This window comes from Sinohyriopsis cumingii, chromosome 10, assembly GCF_028554795.1.
Source record: "Sinohyriopsis cumingii isolate HCF-2022 chromosome 10, ASM2855479v2, whole genome shotgun sequence".
Taxonomy (NCBI): Eukaryota; Metazoa; Mollusca; class Bivalvia; order Unionida; family Unionidae; genus Sinohyriopsis; species Sinohyriopsis cumingii.
The window spans coordinates 90,971,692-90,992,793 of NC_142970.1; the positions used below are offsets into that span (position 1 = coordinate 90,971,692).

The following is a 21,102-nucleotide window of genomic DNA, read 5'->3' on the forward strand; positions in this document are numbered from 1 at the left end:
AGGGTTAATGGTCAATCAGCTATCAAAACATAATGCTTGTGAATGGGAAAGAGTTTGTTTGTTAATGTAATTGATATAAAAACTAGGCCTAGCTACTGATGCCTTGATGAATACATTTCGCAACAACTATAGAACTAACCAGGCTAAGGAAAGGAGCATTTTAAAAAAATATGGTATGGTCAATCAATGTACCTCTTAAATAATCACAAGGCAAAGTCATTTTCGCTTTCCTAACAGAAGAATGCGAAGTTTACATTTTTAGGCAACTTGTCACCCACTTACGAATGGCATTTTGTCTAAGTCTCAACATGTCTTGATTCTGAGGTCACGTGCACTGCTTATTCTGCTACATTCGGAAATGAACACAATAAAGAAAGCTAAAGCTGTTTATCTGATGCACTTTTATAAATGACCACATGTACATCTCTGGGTCTTTCTGCCTCTAAATTCAGTCACTGTAAATATCAGTACATTTTCCCACCCGGCCACCAGTCAGAGCATTTGAACGTGCCGCCCAGCTATTGCATCATGTTCTTTTTTTATGTACTTTTATAAAATGGCAACAAGTATGTATCAAGGGGTCTTTCAGTCACTGAATTCTGTCATTGTAAATATCAGAACAGCTAATTGACCAACACATTTTCCCACAAAGCAGGTGGCCAAAGCAGGACTGGCAAGTCTTTGAATTTTGCCACACACCTATTACATGCGTATGGAGGACTCCCGCCTCAGTGATTATCTGCATCCCATGTAAAATATTGGTATCCAAATATGCGTAATGAAGCGTTTCCGAGATCTCCGACAGTATATTGATTTGTATTGCATTGCTACAATTAATATCAGATAACAGTATATTGATTTTTTTTTATAACATTGCTATGATTTATAACAGATAAATTAACATTATATTAATTTGTATTGCATTGCTACAATTAATATCAGATAACAGTATATTGATTTGCATTGCATTCATACAGTTAATATAAGTTTCCTATTATAGTAAACTTATATTAACTGTATGAATGTAATACAAATCAATATACATTTTAATCATAATTACTAATAACAATAACAGTATATTGTTTTGTACTGCAATGCTATGGTTACATTCATATGAAATATGCAAAATATTTTTTAAATGGATACACCAGAAGTAAGCTGTGTTGGTGTGGCCCACATAACACAATGCGAGCTTCAAGTATGGCCCACTGTGATAAAAAGGGTTGATAACCACTGTATTAGATCAGTAGAAAGACAGACTGAAAGACAGACATATATGTCTTCATGTACTAGTGGTTAATCATGTTTTAGATTTTATATGTTGTAAATTCAGTATTTTTTAATGGGCTTGAATTTTCATGAATTTTTTGTGTTGTAAATTCAGTATCATGTGTGGTTTGAATTTTCATCGATTTTAATGTTTAAATTTGTTTTTATGTGTTTAAATATTTTTGGATTTTAGGATTGCAAAGAGCCATGAATTTTAAAGCCCCCCAAAAATAAAAATCCAGGGGCTCAAAATTGGATGTAATCCACTTTTACTGATCACTGTCACACCTCTGCGCATGTTCAAGTCTCGCTTGGGTATGTAAGAAAGCTTGCCAGTAGCTTCCCATGGGTCAATGGTTCTTTCCAGGGTTTTTAGGTTCTTCTTCCACCAGTAGTACTTGCTGCTTTGTATTACCTGTCTTGAATTGAGAAATGGCATTAAACCCAAAACAGCAACTGTTGTCACCTGTCAGTGAAGAACTAGTGAGCATTCAGCATGATCTCAGGTAGTAAATTTCGCTGTGTACTAGTCCTTCTGGCTGCAAAGAAATTTGTATTAAATCTAGACCTGATTTGGCCTTAAGTAAAGTGTTATTGTGGAATGATAGTATAATGTAGGTAATATAATGTACCTTCATGAAATATAAATGTAATTATATGACCAGTTCAAACATTGGCTAATATAATACTGACAACGCCCATGCAGCACTTGAGGAGAGTCCTTAGATCTTCAATAGATGACCTTTCACCCAAGGTCAGTTGCTGAAGAAATATGAGTTTAACAGGATAAGTTGAGGTGAAATCTAGATGCATGCAATACACAGAGAAAGTTTGCATCTACAGGTACATACACTCACACAGGTATTTTAGGTTAGGTTAGGAAAACAACAGCAGCCTGTATTTATTACATTGGTGAAGTTACCTTTAAGCAAGATGAAAGGTTAAATTCTACACTACATACTGTTTTTTATCACGAAATTTTGCTGTGGTATTTATTGTCAGTTTTTGCACATGGGGGAAAAAAACTTTAGAGGTCACGTAATCTTTTCTTGTCATATGTCAAAATGGAAAAGGAAGTAATGGTACATATAAGTGTAAAAAACTGGTGTTCTAAGCCTGTAACGTAAAATACTGTACTGTTTGCTCAATTTATTTACTTTGACATTCATTTGCTTACACATATCGGACCATGCATTGAAGAGGTATACCAGTGATTGATTTCTAACCAACTTCCTTGCAGAGATGTTGGCATGGTATCTACAAAGAACAAGTTATGGATTTATTCACCTGACTTTTATACAAATTCTACACATTATCATTTGATTAGGTAAGTACAAAAATAATATTTGTTTTTCATTTATGTATATATAGGTATATGTATCAAATGATTCCATAGATTTTGTTCTTCTTTTAGATGGATTTATGCTTTGCAGTGAAAATAGTTGAGACCCCTTCTTTGATCACACCAGTTTGTGCAAGCCTGGATTTGTGTTTAGCTGCAAGTCACGTTGTTTATGATGTAAACTATTTATGACTGAGGTGTGAGCCATTATATATAGTACTAGTACAATAAAACATTTTTACCAGCTAAATACTTGTCCAAAACCACCACTTCCTGCGTACAATATAATTTGATAATGAGAGATATTTGCTTCGATCATGCCTGTCCTGTAAAACCTTGTTTACTCAGTAATTAAAGAAAGAAACCATACCGCCAATTGAAAAATTCTTATCAACATCATTCCTTCCTGTAAAACACACCTTCTCTAAGAAGCAAACCAAAACAATCGATTGCTAAATTATTTTCAAAACCACTCTATTATGTCATACTTGATTATTTAATTGTTATTTCAGTTTGTAATATTTGTATCATTTAGAATATTGAACACATATCAGTACGTCTGTAACTGTGATCACTGAGAAAAAGTGAATGGAAGAAAGAATGAAGCAGATAAAAGTAAATTGTTTATAGTGCAGATATTACATGTAGATAAATCCAGTAAACACATGTAATAAAACAATGTTATATTTTACTGATTTATCCATCACAGCTTATGTTATTTGTTTTAAGATAGTTATTAACAGTATCACACCATAAATATTTAAATTAGCTTATTCCTTTTAGATGCACACAGCAAGAAGTGAAACTCTTTATAGCACTATGTTATTGCAATTGCAGAATCTCCAGAGAGTTGGTCTTTGAATAGAGGCCAAAGAGTAATACATACAATTTATCAATTTGTGCATTACAAATCAGCTTTTAAATGACACTCGGATTATATTGGTTGTGTTAGTTACATGAGATGAATTAACAAGCAATTTGATATAAGAGTAAGCTTAACAGATCTGCTATCGTAACTAGTCAAAAGTACAAAGTTTGCATGCTCCGTTACCAGGCTTCGTCAGCACATTAATTGCGAAAGCTATTGCTGACACCTATCGGCTAGGAGGAGATAGCTGTGTATGCACTGTCTGCAGGAAAGGTCAGTAATGAAGGGCCTTATAGTGAGGGAGTCCCATATTATGATCCTTTGTCAGGGTAAATTAAAATCTAGTCTTCCAGGTAGTCTAGATAATACAATTAGGGCACTCCGTTAAAATGGAAGTAGCAGATAAAGATTTTAAAGTAATACAAAACATACGCCATTGCTGAGAAAATACAGCCTCTTGATCACAGGATGATTTGTGTAATTGTAGCGACATTGATTTTGTGGCATTATTTGGTAAGGAATATATATATATATATATATATATATATATATATATATATATATATATATATATATATATATATATATATATATATATATGTGTGTGTGGTCATAATGTGGGGATCAACAAGGCCTCAAGTCCCTGGGGGTAAGGCAGACCCAGGTACAGTGACAGCTTGGAACAAAATTAACTGTGTATTTAAGCCAGAGGTGGGCAAACTACAGCCCGCATGCGGCCCGCCAAGGGCATTCATGCGGCCCGCCAAGGGTTTTCATGCGGCCTAGGAACAAGTCATCATTCGCACTGACTCTGTTTATGTTACTCTGTTTATCAAATAAATGTGCTTCTTTTGAAGTTTAAGTTTAAGTTTTTAAATATTAACAACATATTAACAACTGAAAATTAATTATGATGTTATTTAGAAAAACCTTTTGTTTTTGCTATTTCAAATATTAATTATTTTACTTAATGATCTATGCGGCCTGCGACAAGGTGTAAATTTGTGTATGTGGCAATTGCACTGGAAATTTTGCCCACCTCTGACTTAAGCAGTATTTCAAAGATATTTAAAAAATAGATGCATACATGATAGCAAATGGAAAATGAATTCTATCAAAATATTTAGTATTTAGGCCATGGTCTTTTTTCTTTCTGCCTACGCCATCCTCTGTTGGTGTAAGTTTCACTTTGATGAGAAAAATGCAATCTCACGCTTCTCTATATTGGTGTAGGATTTACTTTGATGAGAAAAGTAATCCCACCCACCCCTTTCAATCTTGGTGTACGATTTACTTTGACTAGACAGCAATCTCACCACTCCCTATATTGGTGTAGGATTCACTTTGATGAGAAAAGTAATCCCCTATTGCTAGACAAGGCTAGGTGTTGCAAATATAATCAAATTCTGTTAGCTTAGAAGTTATGGATTTGCCAATAAATTTAATAGAAGTTGAAGATGAGAAAAGCAATCCCATCCCACCCTGTCTTGGTGTAGAATTCACTTTGATGAGAAATCAATCCCACCCCTCCCTGTCTTGGTGTAGGATTCACCTTAATGAGAAATCAATCACACCCCTCCCTATCTTGGTGCAGGATTCACTTAGATGATAAATCAATCACATCACTCCCTATCTTGGTGTAGGATTCACTTTGACGAGAAGCCAATCCCACCCTTCCCTATCTTGGTGCATTATTCACTTTGATGAGAAATCAATCTTACCCCTCCCTATGCTGGTTCAGGTTTCACTTTGATAAGAAAAGCAATCCCGACTCACTAGACACTAGGTATTGCCAGTATAATAAAATTCTGTTAGTTTGGAAGTTATGGATTTGCCAATAAATTTAACATGAGTTGATGATGCAGACAATTGAGGATGGTATGCCTGCTATGTGTAACATTTTTCTCTGAAAAGCTTGAGACAAAACGCCTCTCATCCTTGTCACTGAGACAGAAATTCTCTCGTCTTTGTCACTGAGATAAAAATCCATTTGTCTATAGCACTGAGTCCAAAAGACACTTATTCTTGTCACTGAGACAAAAAGCCATTTTTCCTTAGCACTGTAACAAAGAGCCATTTGTCATTGTCACTGAAACAAAAATCTGTTTGTCTTAAGCACTGAGACAAAAAGCCTCTCATCCTTGACCCTGAGACAAAAGGCCTCTCATCCTTGTCACTGAGAAAAAAAATCCATTTGTCATTAACACAGAGACAAAAAGCCTCTCATCCTTGTTACTGAGACAAAAATTCATTTGTCCTTAGCACTGAGACAAAAAGCCACTTGTCCTTAGCTAAAGTGGATGAGTGGATATTTCAAGTTCATTTGTACTTAGTAAACCTTTAAAAAAATAGATGATCATATATATATATATATATATATATATATATATATATATATATATATATATATATATATATATATATAGATATATATATATATATAGATATATATATATTCCACTATACTTGTTCTTGTCCTTGATCACATATATGAGTATATCATAAAATGGTTCTACTCCACACTTAATGTTTACCGTCTGTAGTCTGTTTGATTTTAGTAAACCAGTTTTTCCCTTTTTTATTTCAAAATCAGCTATATATAAGGTTTTATACCACAATTGTTGGTAAGAATTGTACACAATAACAAAAAATTTTCTTATACATTAATTTTGTGTATTTCTTGTTACCTGTACCTAAATTGTCAAAAAGTGCTACCTGTCAGTGTGGGGTGAGTCCACTATTCTAACAAAACCAGTTTGTTGACATATAGATAGTATTGTTTACTGTTCTTCACCTGCAGCATGCATACCTTAAGGATGGTTTGGTTTTATGGTGTTTGTGCTGTGTAGCAACACAGGAAGGTTATTTAATGCCAAGGCAGCTTGAGTAAAGTGCCACACACAAAGACACACCATGGTGGCCAATCCAGGTTGATGTGATAGTCAGGTTACACCACTGTGTCTTCTTTGCCTTAAGGACAAGTCTTGAACTCTTGATTTAATGAATTTTATGTTGCATCTTTGGCATGATTTTATTTCTTGGAAAAGTTCATAATCGCTGCATGTAGACCAGTGGTTCCCAAATTTTGTTGGGCTCTAGGTTATCCTCAGTGCTTCCTACCTTACCCCATGAAAAGCATTATTCAGCATTAGTGCCCCCTTGGCAATCTCACCCCCACCCCTGGGGGCAGTATGTAGACTAACTCGGCATTAACAACCAGCCCAAACAGGTATTGCCTGCCATGATGTCCTCATCAGTTTTGAAGGTGTGACCTTGCCAGAATTAATTTTGTTAAAGTTTTTGTATTTTCATTTTTAGAACTTGAGTTTTATTTTTGCCATGCAGCCAACATTGTGCTGACTTGCTCTCTACTACTACACTATCAGCGTCAAATTATTATTCACTTTGTGTGCAGATCGAAGCCAGTAAAAAACAAAATCTATTGAGGAAATGTGCAAGTCACTCTAACTTTCCCATCCATAACCTGACCATGTGATTTGCAGCCCAGAAAGTTGTGATGTATTAATAACATCAAGATAAGTTTCAGAATAAATCCTAACAAGAAATCTGCAGTTGGTTCCCTGTATGGGTTTCTATCATTTTGTTTTCTTCCATATTAGAGGACTTCCCTTTTATAAGGCCAAATTTTCATTGTTGAGGGATGTCTTTGTAAGAAAGGCATCAAGGTATTTACTGAGGATATCTTTCTTTTATAATAATGCCCAACCAACACCCCCACATTTTAATTTATGGCCTTATGGTCTATCATGTGAGAAAATACTGTAATCTCTATGTACAATAACTGCTTCCACACAGGTTTATGTATTGTTTATGAAATGGGTTAAGTTACAGTTGAAAACGTTGGTATATTGCTGGTCCAAGTTGATGACATAGTTTTATCCTGCTCTGATTACTATATTTTATGGATGACTCAGCAAATATGAGACTGATACATGTAATAGGATGAAGCTTAGAGACTGGTACATATAATAGGATGAAGCTTAGAGACTGGTACTTGTGATAGGATGAAGCCTAGAGACTGGTACATGTATGTGATAGGATGAAGCCTAGAGACTGGTACATGTGATAGGATGAAGCCTAGAGACTAGTACATGTAATAGGATGAAGCTTGGAGACTGGTACATGTGATAGGATGAAGCCTAGAGACTGGTACATGTATGTGATAGGATGAAGCCAAGAGACTGGTACGTGTGATAGGATGAAGCATTGAGACTGGTACATGTGATAGGATGAAGCCTAGAGACTGGTGCATGTATGTGATAGGATGAAGCCTAGAGACTGGTACATGTAATAGGATGAAGCTTAGAGACTGGTACATGTGATAGGTTGAAGCCTAGAGACTGGTACATGTATGTGATAGGATGAAGCCTAGAGACTGGTACATGTGATAGGATGAAGCTTAGAGACTGGTACATGTATGTGATAGGATGAAGCCTAGAGACTAGTACATGTGATAGGATGAAGTCTAGAGACTAGTACATGTATGTGATATGATGAAGCCTAGTGACTGGTACATGTGATAGGATGAAACCTAGAGACTGCTACATGTGATAGGATGAATCCTAGAGACTGCTACATGTGATAGGATGAATCCTAGAGACTAGCACATGTGATAGGATGAAGCCTAGAGACTGGTACATGTGATATAATGAAGCTTAGAGACTAGTACATGTGATAGGATCAAGCCTAGAGACTGGTACATGTACAGTATGTGATAGGATGTAGCCTAGAGACTGTTATATGTGATAGGATGAAGCACCTAGAGACTGGTGCATGTGATATGATGAAGCCTAGAGACTGGTACATGTGATAGGATGATGCCTAGAGACTGGTACATGTGATAGGATGATGCCTAGAGACTGGTACATGTGATAGGATGAAGCCTACATCAGTTTTTGAATGGGCTTTTCTTGGCAATAAATGTTTTAATTGACAAAATGATTGGCATTCCCGTAATTATATAAGATGAGATACATAGTTAAATGAATATTTTTATAGAAGTAATTTTTGTTGTTGAGGTAACATCACTTTTTGTACATTATTCTCTACCTCATACTGAGGTATTGGGAGGCAGAACAGTAATGAAACAACATATATAACAAAAACATTTTACAACAACCACAGAATATATGAGTAGTAAAAGCTAAGATTGAAGATGAAATATGTGGCATAGGAATTGCAATCAGATGAAGAATATATGGTGCAATACATTAAGAATCAATTACAAAATGATATAGTTGTTCTTGTGTATTCCTTGTGAAAGCTAACATAATAATGGAAAAAGGTAAGACCTTGAAAGTTTTTATTTTCCAAACCTGATAGACATATTTCATTTGAAAGGACACATTTTAAGTTCTTTGCATGAACATGTAAAAACTGCATGAACTATGAGAGTTTAACATTTTCCCATAAAGTTTGTTCATTTCTGTATCCCGTATGATAATCTATGTTGACCATCAATGTTGACCATTTTGCTTAATCGGGTTTTTATCTGCATGTAAGGTTTTGAACTTTATCATGATTAAATTTAGAAAACAATTTCAGTAAGTTTTTATGTAATTTACCATTTGTTTTTTTTTTGGTGCTACTGTTTCTTGTTTGTTTGTGTTATCCATCTGAAGTATTTTATGCTAGAAATTTAAATCCAGAAGATTTCAACAAGAATTTGTATTTTACAGGATTTATAAAGTTGTGAAGGTTAAACACAGATTACTCACTGCAAGAACACCTAGTAAAGTGAATTCTGTTTGGGCATAGTGTGGAATTCATTTTCATGCATTGTAACTTCATGAATCATGCAAATCATGAAATTCAGTTATTATAATTATATAAATAAGAACAAATATCATGACATAAATAACCAATTTTAGATTATATTTTCTCAGAGTGGTTCTTATTGTGCATGAAATTTTAAAATTTAAATCACCATCAGGTACATTTTGTATCAGCAGACATGTATCAAGTGGTTCCATTTTTGTAAGACCAAGTGAGCTTAGAGAACAATTATGTTCCATTGTGTCTGTCATAAGTTATTACCTGTTGTGCATCATGTTTAATCTGTTGCATGTCTGGCAACATTTTCTTTTTAAGTTTTCGTAGCATTTCAGGTTAAAGGCCTTGTACATTCGTACAGTGATCTTGATTTGTCCCATCCAGTATGGCCATCATTGTACAATGATCTTGATTTGTCCCATCCAATATGGCCATCATTGTACAATGATCTTGATTTGTCCCATCCAATATGGCCATCATTGTACAATGATCTTGATTTGTCACATCCAGTATGGCCATCATTGTACAATGATCTTGATTTGTTCATCCAATATGACCATCATTGTACAATGATCTTGATTTGTCCCATCCAGTATGGCCATCATTGTACAATGATCTCAATTTGTCCCATCCAATATGGCCATCATAAGGCCTGTACCGAATATTCACTTTGCATTCGCTTCAGCCTTGAATAGTTTATTAAGTGAGGTATTCGTATTCGGCCGAATAATATGATGCAGCTGAATATAAATAGTACAGTTAGGTTAACCTTCGTGAACAGCAGACTCATTGTAATCAGAAAAGAGTACCTCAGTACCACAACCAAATTGAACAAATTTTTGAATGGGTCTTGTTTAAATCTAATGTATTTTTTGCGCTGCAGTAACTGTTGGACTGCTTATGAAAATTTGAATCTTGCTGTTCATTTGTCTACATATTAAGCATTATCAAGGCATTTAACTGTTACAGTAGCACTTTGACATTTTTGTAATGCCATAGTTTCTTTGAACCTTTATATGTTCGTTGTTAGTTACTTTATAATTAATTAAAATGTCATTAGATTTGCAGATTTTTAAAATTTATTTTGGAGCATTCAGTCACTATTCATATTCGTATTTGTATTCTGCCAAATGGTCATGGGTCTCTTTTCGTATTAGAATAGTTGAAACCACTATTTGGTACAGCCCTAGCTATCTTTGTATAATGATTTTGATCTGCTAATCCAGTATGGCCATCATTGTATAATGATTTCAATTTGCCCATCCAATATGGCCATCATTGTATAATGATTTCAATTTGCCCATCCAATATGGCCATCATTGTACAATGATTTTGAACTGCCCATTTAATATGGCCATCATTGTACAATGATTTTGAACTGCCCATCTAATATGGCCATCATTGTATAATGACCTTGAACTGCCCATCTTATATGGCCATCATTGTATAATGATTTTGAACTGCCCATCTAGTATGGCTATCATTGTACAATGATTTTGAACTGTCCATCCAATATGGCCATCATTGTATAATGATTTTGATCTGCCCATCTAATATGGCCATCATTTTTAATGATTTTGAAATGCCCATCTAATATGGCCATCATTGTACAATAATTTAAATCTGCCCATCTAATATGGCCATTATCTACAATGATTTTGATCTGCCCATCCAATATGGTCATCATTGTACAATGATTTTGAACTGCCCATCTAATATGGCCATCATTGTACAATGATTTTGAAATGCCCATCTAATATGGCCATCATTGTACAATAATTTCAATCTGCCCATCTAATATGGCCATTATCTGCAATGATTTTGATCTGCCCATCCAATATGGCCATCATTGTACAATGATTCTGAACTGCCCATCTAATATGGCCATCATTGTACAATGATTTTGAACTGCCCATCTAATATGGCCATTATCTACAATGATTTTGATCTGCCCATCCAATATGGCCATTATCTACAATGATTTTGATCTGCCCATCCAATATGGCCATCATTGTACAATGATTTTGAACTGCCCATCCAATATGGCCATCATTGTACAATGATTTTGATCTGCCAATCCAGTATGGCCACCAGTTTCAATAAATTTTAACAATTTTAAAAAATCACTCAACACAACTTAGCAAAAATGTGACAAAACTGGCTGTAGTTACTAGAAACAGACTGATGCTCTACCAGTTGAAAAGAATTTGCAAGAATTCATTAGAGTCCCATACAGGGACTTTAACGTAACCAGTTAAAAAGAATTTGCAAGAATTATTTGAGTCTCAATAAAGGGACTTGTCACTTTAACCCTACCTGTTGAAAAGAATTTGCAAGAATTCATTAGAGTCCCATAAAGGGACTTTAATGGTTGAAAAGAAACTTGTAAGAATTCACTAGTCCCTTAAAGGGACTTTAGGTCTACTGGTTGACATTTTTTTCTAACAGTTCATAAGAGTTCCATAAAGGGGCTGATGCATCACTGGTAGAATTGTAGAAATTAAAAAGAAGTCAGTCTATTCTCCCATATATATTTAATTACAGAGTAATGAAAACATCTCTTGATAAACTGTTACACACCAAATTTGGTAACAAATATTTTCTTCAGTGTTTGAGTCAGCATGTTCACAAGATAAGCACAGCATGACAGGCTTTGTTCTTGCCTTTGGTCTTGAACATGATATCACTGAACTTGTCTGTCATGGTAAGTCTGGCTTAATTCATAATTATAAGACTTGTTTGAGTCCCTTGATGAGTTTGACATACTTCTGGCCAAATAGAACTTCCAGGAATATATGATGTTCTGTTTTCTACCCTTTTTATGTTTTCCAGGTGAATAATATAGTGGGGTATAAAGCGTTATGTCTGTAAATATTTTCTGGAGCTTATCTATCTGTTTCTCGCTCCATAAACAATTTAATTTTCTTTCAAAATTATAATTCTCAAAGATTTCAAGGTATGAAAATTAGTACATATATTGTACCATTAGTCTGCCTTTTACTGTTCACAGTTCTTAAGTTTCAGTTGTTAACTGTACTTGTCATGTTTCCAAGAAAACAGACAGGTTTCTTGAACTTTAAACTCTATATTACAGATTCATTATAGGTTGATATGCAATTACATAGCAGACCAGTCTGTATTGAAAAAACGTGTTGCCAAATATTAAGTTAAATGGGCTTTTTCAATGTGATTTGTGGACGTTATATGACTGAAAAACGTTAGAGGAGAGGGATTTTGTTAAGCTGAGGAAAATGTTAAATTAGGGAAAGGACGATCAATAGCGCTTTACATATTTTGAGATAATAGCTCTACAGTGATGTAATAAAGCATTCGGAATTTGTGGACTTGACCTTATGACCTTTCATTGAAAGTAAACATGTGATATGTAGACTAGTTACAGTGAGTGTTATGTATAAATAATTTATCATCTTGTTTTATATCTGTATTCTCATAGTAATCCATATGGATTTATCAAATTTTGTGACAAGAATTTTAGCCAACTGTAGATCCAGGTAAATAGCAAAAATAAATGTAGGTTTTTCATATGGTTTTCTGTATTTATGGCATGTTATGTATAGATTACTCTTTTTATGCTCAGATTGCACTTTTATGCGACTCATATTAGTAATAATTATGCCTTATACCTCTAGGCAGTTGACATGTTTGACCTTACAACAAAAAGCAGTTTAGTTTCACATATAATATAATTTCCCTTTGATCGGGTACCCAGGTAATCGATCATTAGGATCAACAAGTATCGGGTGACTTTTCCTAAAATTTTGAAATCTTTATACATATCCATCATAAGGTGGAGCTTTTTATGTTGTGTTGTTTGTCTTTGTTACCAGTTTGGTTTCCATCATCTAGAGTTACCAAACTTTGTAAATGACATGCACTTGAGGTTAAGAAGAACAATATGAATTATGGGCTTAAAAGCTTATGGGTCAAGTTAACAGTGACTGAGAGAAGGAAAATGGATACTGGACAATAACTTGTGTTCTCCATGTTCTGCAGTTACTGAACTTTATATCTACATTGCCCTTAGAGAAAGGAAAAAGCATATCAATATCGGGGTGAAAATGTAAAAGTTTAAGATCACTCTAACAGAAAGAAAAAGATGCTTTCAGTACAGTAACTCTACTTATCCATCATCTAGAGTTACCAAACTTGGTGGAAAGCTTGTGCCTGGTGTAAGGTTTAACTCCATCAGTTTTCAGGCTCAGAAGGTCTAAGACTGTGATCACTGTATGAAAGAAAAATAGTTTGTGCACAATAACCAATTTTCCATCATTTACAGTTTCTGAAATTTGTGGATGGCTTGCATTTGGTATAAGGAAGAATCCTGATGATTTTGGAGTCTAAAGGTCAGAGGTCATGTTTACTGTGATTGAAAAAAATAAACAGTTTCTTCAAAATAACATTAGTTCTGCATGATATACCTTGATCAGATTTTGGGGTATTGAAAAAGGCAATTGGGATCAAAAGGTCATAGTTCAAGAAATAAGATAGTTTCTGCAAAATGACATTAGTTCAGCATGATATACCTTGATCAGATTTTGGGGTATTGAAAAAGGCAATTGGGATGAAAAGGTCATAGTTCAAGAAATAAGATAGTTTCTGCAAAATGACATTAGTTCAGCATGATATACCTTGATCAGATTTTGGGGTATTGAAAAAGGCAATTGGGATCAAAAGGTCATAGTTCAAGAAATAAGATAGTTTCTGCAAAATGACATTAGTTCAGCATGATATACCTTGATCACATTTTGGGGTACTGAAAAGGCAATTGGGATCAAAAGGTCATAGTTCAAGAAATAAGATAGTTTCTGCAAAATGACATTAGTTCAGCATCACAGATCTTGCACTATGGCAAGGAATAAGCTTCTTGATTTGAGGGGCAAAATATCAAAGGTCAAGGTCACTCTGACTAATAGAACAACAATGGTATCTGCATAAAAATATTTAATTGTCTGTATAAAGGACTGTTAAACATGGAGTGTATATATAATCCACCATTCATTGTACTCTTTTAGAAAATGTCACAGTTAATTTTAAACGTTTTTCAATTTTACAACAATAATCTTATTGTCCCAAAGTTAAGACATTTAGGTGGGTTGTAGTTTAATTCTTCCCTTATTTTAGTATATAAAATTAATTTAATGCACATCTGTAGCAAGAATACACTAGTCATATGCAGTTCGTCCTCCCCAGCTCCCGATGACGTAAGCAAGTTTTGCAAGCATCAGAGTACAGGTCCCATTTATTGCACTGCATTATTCAGGCTGAAAAGTCCATCGAAGCTTCCATTATTTTATTCCCTACAAATTTAACTGCATAACATACTAGAAAGAAAAAAAAATATGGGGGAGAAGGGGTGCAATTTGCCATTAACTTTGAATAACAACCAGAATGGCTCACAAAGAATGAAGCAAAGGATTGAATTCAATCTGTCTTGAACTTTTGGACTTTCATTGATAATCAAGTCCACAGCATGTGATACAATAGCACTGAGTTGTTAGTGATATTAAACTTGAAAATAAATGTTTAACAGGATAACAGTGAGTTAGACATAACATTACCGCTGAGTTAGAAGTGACATTACAGTTGAGCTAGAAGTGATATTACAGTGAGAAGTCACATCATAGCAAGTTGGAAGTGACATCACAGTGATTTACAAGTGACATCACAATAAGTTGTAAGTTACATCACAGTGAGAAGTCACATCATAGTGAGTTAGAAGTGACATTACAGTGAGTTAGAAGTGACATTACAGTGAGTTAGAAGAGACATTACAGTGAGTTAGAAGTGACATCACAGTGAGGTATAAGTGACATTACAGTGAGTTAGAAGTGACATCACAGTGAAATAGAAGTGACATCACAGTGAGTTAGAAGTGACATTACAGTGAGTTAGAAGAGACATTACAGTGAGTTAGAAGTGACATCACAGTGAGGTATAAGTGACATTACAGTGATTTAGAAGTGACATCACAGTGAAATAGAAGTGACATCACAGTGAGTTAGAAGTGACATTACAGTGAGTTAGAAGTGACATTACAATGAATTAGCAGTGTTATTCAGTTTGGAGATAACTGGTCATTGATATAACAATTAATGCACATCAAATAGTATGTAAACTCTAAAGAATAGATAAGTATTTGCTGTGGCTTTTAATCTTACAAAGCATGGACATTATTGTAAAGTCCATATTCAGAGTCATTTTACTAAGCACTGATGTTGTTGTTAGGTCCATATTCAGAATTATAAAAAGCATTAATGTAATTGTCAGGTCTACAAAGTAATTATGCAAATCATGGACTTTATTGTAAGGTCCATATTCAGAGTAATTATACAAAGCATGGATGTAATTGTCAGGTCCATATTCAGAGTAATTATGCAAATCATGGACATTATTGTCAGGTCCATATTCATATTAGTTATAGACCAATCTGGTGGCCTAATTTGTTAGAGTGTCCAGCTTGTATGCAGGAGGTTGTGTCCAGCTGAATCATACCAAGCACTTATAATAATGGTATTAACAGCTGCCACACCAGGCACTCAGCATTAAGAAGTCAGTGACTATGGTTGTCCTGGTGTCAGGATATTGTCACTACATGTCTGCAGCATGATGCCTGTTGCTAGATAACACTATAAACTGCCACTCTGCAGACATCATGGTGATATGACTGAAAGATTGTTAAAGCCATATTAAACCCCACCCCAAAAGAGCAATTATACAGGCATAGGCCTCAGGTTGCATATTCAGAGTACTTGTACAAAACATGGCCATTGTGGTAAAGTCTGTATTCAAAGTACTTGTACAAAACATGGTCATTGTGGTAAAGTCTGTATTCAGAGTACTTGTACAAAACATGGCCATTGTGGTAAAGTCTGTATTCAGAGTACTTGTACAAAACATGGCCATTGTGGTAAAGTCTGTATTCAGAGTACTTGTACAAAACATCGACATTGTGGTAAAGTCTGTATTCACAGTAATTTTACAAGGCATGGACATTGTGTAAAGTCTGTATTCAGAGTAATTTTACAAGGCATGGACATTGTGGTAAAGTCCATAAAGTACTTTTACAAAGCATGGACTTTGTGGTATGGTACATTATTGTATTATGTTCATATTCAGAGTAATTTTACAAAGCATAGTGTTATGTATATTTGATTTAATAATATCTGATTTAATATATATTTATTTCAATTTAATTGTTTGCCAATTTTAAATTTTTTATTTTTCATTACATGATGTTCTAATGTAAATTTATTCACTGAGATGATACTTTTTTTTAGAAAATAGTTTGACCTTGACTGTTAGTTTATAAACATCAGGTGTTGATCTAAATCCTGACCTTGTTTCAGATTTTGTAGCTACCTTCGTAAACAAGTTCTATTTTATTTTAAAATTATTGGTTGTTTCCAAGGTCATGATGGGACTTTGTCTTTAAGATATAAACAATTTTTTATTTTTTTTATTTCTTAGAGTAAAAATGATCGGTTTTTGTCAGGGTCACACTGGGTAAACATGATCTGTAACAAGTACTTGCTTCTATAAACTTCCAGAAGATGATCATGTGACCCTTGTTTAAGTTTTAGAAAGCCCATATAACCCATGTTTTGGAGAATTAATCTCAGTAGAAACTGGGTTGTTTAACTGTTAGTTGTGTGTTGTGCAGTTTGGGGTTATTTCATATTGCTTGGTTTGGAGTTATTTCAAATTACTTGGATTCAAAAGGATTAATTTCATTATTTTGCTGGAAAATATGTGTGCTCATGTAATATTGTGGAACAAGAACAGTTTTTTTTTTTATAAAACAATTATTCAGCTATCAGAAACCAGAGTGATAATTTTTATTTCTACAAGGAACTGTAGACTTCAACACTACAGATTGCAGCATACATCATCTCTTCTATCTTGGATTCTTCTTCGGGATTCGAACATGAAATCAGTTGAAAATTTTGTTATTAGGACTACTAAAATTTTATTCTCTGAATATTTTCGTATTATGTTTGGATTTGATTCTATAAAACCATAAGTTCATAATTTTGTCCTTTTTATTGAATTTTTCCAGGGAAATAAGTTATTGTATTTTTCCAAGCTTATTGTTTCCACTCTTTCTTGTGTTACTGTTTATTTGAGCCTAAACAAGTGACGTAAGAATAGACGTTGTGGTAAAGTCCATATTCAGAAAAATTATACAAAGCATAGACATTATTGTAACATCCATATTCAATGCAGTACGTTTTGCACATGTAACACTTGATCTTTGTATAGTGTACTAGTAGCACTTGATGTTCATGAGCATGTTATCATAAGTAGGGGACAGACTTCTGATGATTGATTTTGGCTTCCTTTCAGGTCTATACTTACATGTCTAAAACATTCAGAAAGATCATTTGGTAGATGCTTTGCTTTATCTGAGGGTGAGAAAAAACAAATGTTTCATTCAAGCTTAGACTGGTGCTCAGTATACTAAATTTGCAGATTTCTGTTGATGTTTTACAACACCAGTCTATCACTATGGAACCATAGACTGGAGTTAGTGCACTGTTAACACATTAAGCCCTGGAGCTTTTTGCCATTTTTGCCTGAAAATCGAGTAGGAAACACATTTTGAAAGCTATTTCTGAATAGACTCGAAAACACCAAATACCCGGTCATCTTTTAATAACATACTGCCTAGTTGTGTTAGAAACATCATTTTTCGTTGGCTATTTGACTCGCGCATGAGCAGAAGGATAAAAGTTGGACTTCTTTTTTTTTTTTTTTTTGTACTAAACGGAGCCATTATTTTTGTATGGAGACCACTCTTTATTTCAAATGTCCATCTTATCCTACTTTTTGCAAAGGCTCATCTGTCTGTTTGCAGTTCATACTGGTTTGCCTTAGATCTGAGACCAAAAAGTCTAAAATCCGGACACAAAATAGGATTCCAACCATGGGCGAATTTTGCGTAAGAAAAAGTCGGGTCCAAAAAATGAGGTTTTTCTATCAGTATTTTGTAGTGCAACTAGATATTCTAGATTATTTGGTATCATTTTAGAGCCACATCTGTCTACCTTTCTATAATACCACCCACTTTAGTGTATCATGCATGACCATGACACTACAGAGCTCGGCAGTAGGCTACTACCTCCTGCCCCCGTAAAGTCATCGCTAGGGGTTAATGTGTTAAGAGATTTTAAAGATCAATCAAGCAGCACAAGTTATTAAGTTTAAATGAACAGCTAAAAAACAGTCTTATAATAGGTCATGTTAGAAGAAGATTTGGAGACAAGTCTTTTATGAAACCCCATTTTAATCATAAATACCTTTAAAGTGGATTAGTGACAAAAAGAGGGGAACTGTTTTCATTCAGGACCATCTAGCCCCTTGGGATGAAAGAGTTTATATAATAATCCTCTGTAGTTCAGGAGGAATAACTATAATAAAACTATGGAAAGACAATAGAGGGGCTAAAGACAATAGAATGAGGCTAAAGACAATAGAGGGGCTAAAGACAATAGAATGGGGCTAAAGACAATAGAGGGGATAAAGACAGTAGAGGGGCTAAAGACAATAGAATGGGGCTAAAGACAATAGAGGGGCTAAAGACAAATGAATGGGGCTAAAGACAATAGAGGGGCTAATTAAAGACAATAGAATGTGGACTAAAAGCAGTCACATAGCTTTATTGGGCTAAAACCACTTTTTTAGCTGGTAAGAGCCATTCGGTCCCACATTTTCATTTCTGGAATGAACTCTGTAATAATACTATTTATCAAATGGCAGGTATAGGACATGCTGTACTATTTTTAGCAGTCTTGGTCACAGGTGTGGATACATGTATTATTATTAATGCAGCAGTGGAAGACATAATAACTCACCCTGTCATAGAGAGTAGTGTAAGGTGAATTTGACAGGCATCTTAATGCACCGATAGTCTGGGGACTCAACTGGATTAGTTAGTAGAATTTGTCAAATGGCTTATAATGCAACACCACATTATTGGGAGGGGTTATTAAGAGGTTGAAATGTTTGAATGTGAATAAAATTTTCAAAGATTTAAAGCTGAAGTATATTAAAAATTATGATTGGTTCATGACAGGTTTTCTGACATCAATAAAATGAAGAAAAATGCTTTCTGCAAGTCTTTAGTTGAACACACACACACACACACACACACACACACACACACACACACACATATATATATATATATATATATATATATATATATATATATATATATATATATATATATATATATATATATGGAAACATACTTAAATTTAATAAGACCTGCACATTTATAGAACTATTTTATTATTAAAGCAAGTAATAAAAACGTTATTTAAAATGATTTATGAATAATGTAATTGTAGGGTTAATATGTTCCTTGACACTCATTACACTATGCAATCAAATTACAGTAACATGTACTTATTTCTGGTACTTATTCATTTTCAAAAGAAAGTATATATATAGGGTTTATGTATGTATGTATGTATAGGGTTTATGTGTGTATGTGTAGGGTTTATGTGTTAATGTATAGGGTTTATGTTTTATGTATATATAGGGTTTATATGTGAATGTATAGGGTTTATGTGTGTATATATCAGGATTATGTGTGAGTATAGGGTTTATATGTGTGTATAGGGTTTATTTGTGAATGTATAGGGTTTATGTGTGTGTATAGGGTTTATGTGTGAATGTATAGGGTTTATGTGTGTATGTATAGGGTTTATGTGTGTGTGTAGGGTTTATGTGTGTGTATAGGGTTTATGTGTGTATTTTACTATGGACAGTTTCTGAATTTAAAATGTTTGAGTTGTTGTCTACTTTAAAATGATTCTTAAATGATGCAAATAAAATTTAATAAGTATGTTGGTTTACATAGGTTTATTTAATAAACAGTTTGTGTTGATTATTGTTTTTTTATGAGTTGCTTTTGGCTTATGAAATAAACACATATGAATAAATATTATTATTGGCCGTGTAATGTATAATTAAATTTCTTTCTGATTAACTGAAATAAGTATACATTGTCAATAATAATAGTAATTATAATAATAATGATACAAACTTATAACGTCAACTATTATATGCTCATTTTCTTCTCCGTCAACTTTGCGTTGTCAGAATCATTCAGTATTTTATGATATTGAACTCGTTTGCAATTGATATTAAACTCATGTGATTAAAAGAACTACTTTCTGTTGTAAAAAAACAATGGAGGCAGACGCCAGCACTTTTGATTTATTTTATTTTTCTGTGGATGAAGTAAACCAACTGAATGAACTAAAGCAGATGTTTCGTGGACTGCCACATACGAGCTGCTTTGGCACATTCTGCATTAACTTTTTTGATACAATGTTTCAGATTTAGGCAAGCTATAGATGCCATACAGGGTCCTTACAAATAACATCCAAGTGACAAGGCATAAACTGTCTTTAGCTGGTAATAAGAATGGCAAAAAATATACTTACAGTTTTACATCTGAATTTTCTCAAAATGTACTTTCTTAGTTCTGTAAATCCGAATTATATGAGCCATGCCATGAGTTCTCAAGCTTGATTATGCATTTTGAAATTGTACTGTAATTTTGAAAATATTCCAAGTGCAATTACATCCTCCTTACTGCACACAAAATGAAATAAACATTATATTCCATAGCGTCTTTTTGATCATTGCAATTGAAAGTCTTCATATTTTCCCCACATTATGATTTCAAACATTCAATGGCAGAACAGAAAAACACTTGCAAATGTCAACAGTATGCCGCTTTGTTGCTGCTGAAATCCAATGTAGTTCATGTAGAATTGGCACATAAATCCAGCCCATA

General features: G+C 34.0%; 1 protein-coding gene across 4 annotated transcripts in view; it reads left to right on the forward strand.

Moving 5' to 3' along the window:
- Positions 1–21,102, forward strand: part of LOC149790573 (uncharacterized) — a 199,077-nt gene that overhangs the window by 24,242 nt on the left and 153,733 nt on the right. For 3 of the 4 annotated variants that reach the window (XM_089972648.1, XM_089972650.1, XM_089972649.1), the window contains one exon: positions 2,510–2,596. The exons of the other annotated variant lie outside the window; for it this stretch is intronic. The gene's annotated coding sequence lies outside the window, so the exon portion shown is untranslated. The remainder of the gene's footprint in view (positions 1–2,509; positions 2,597–21,102) is intronic. 4 annotated transcript variants of the gene reach the window in all.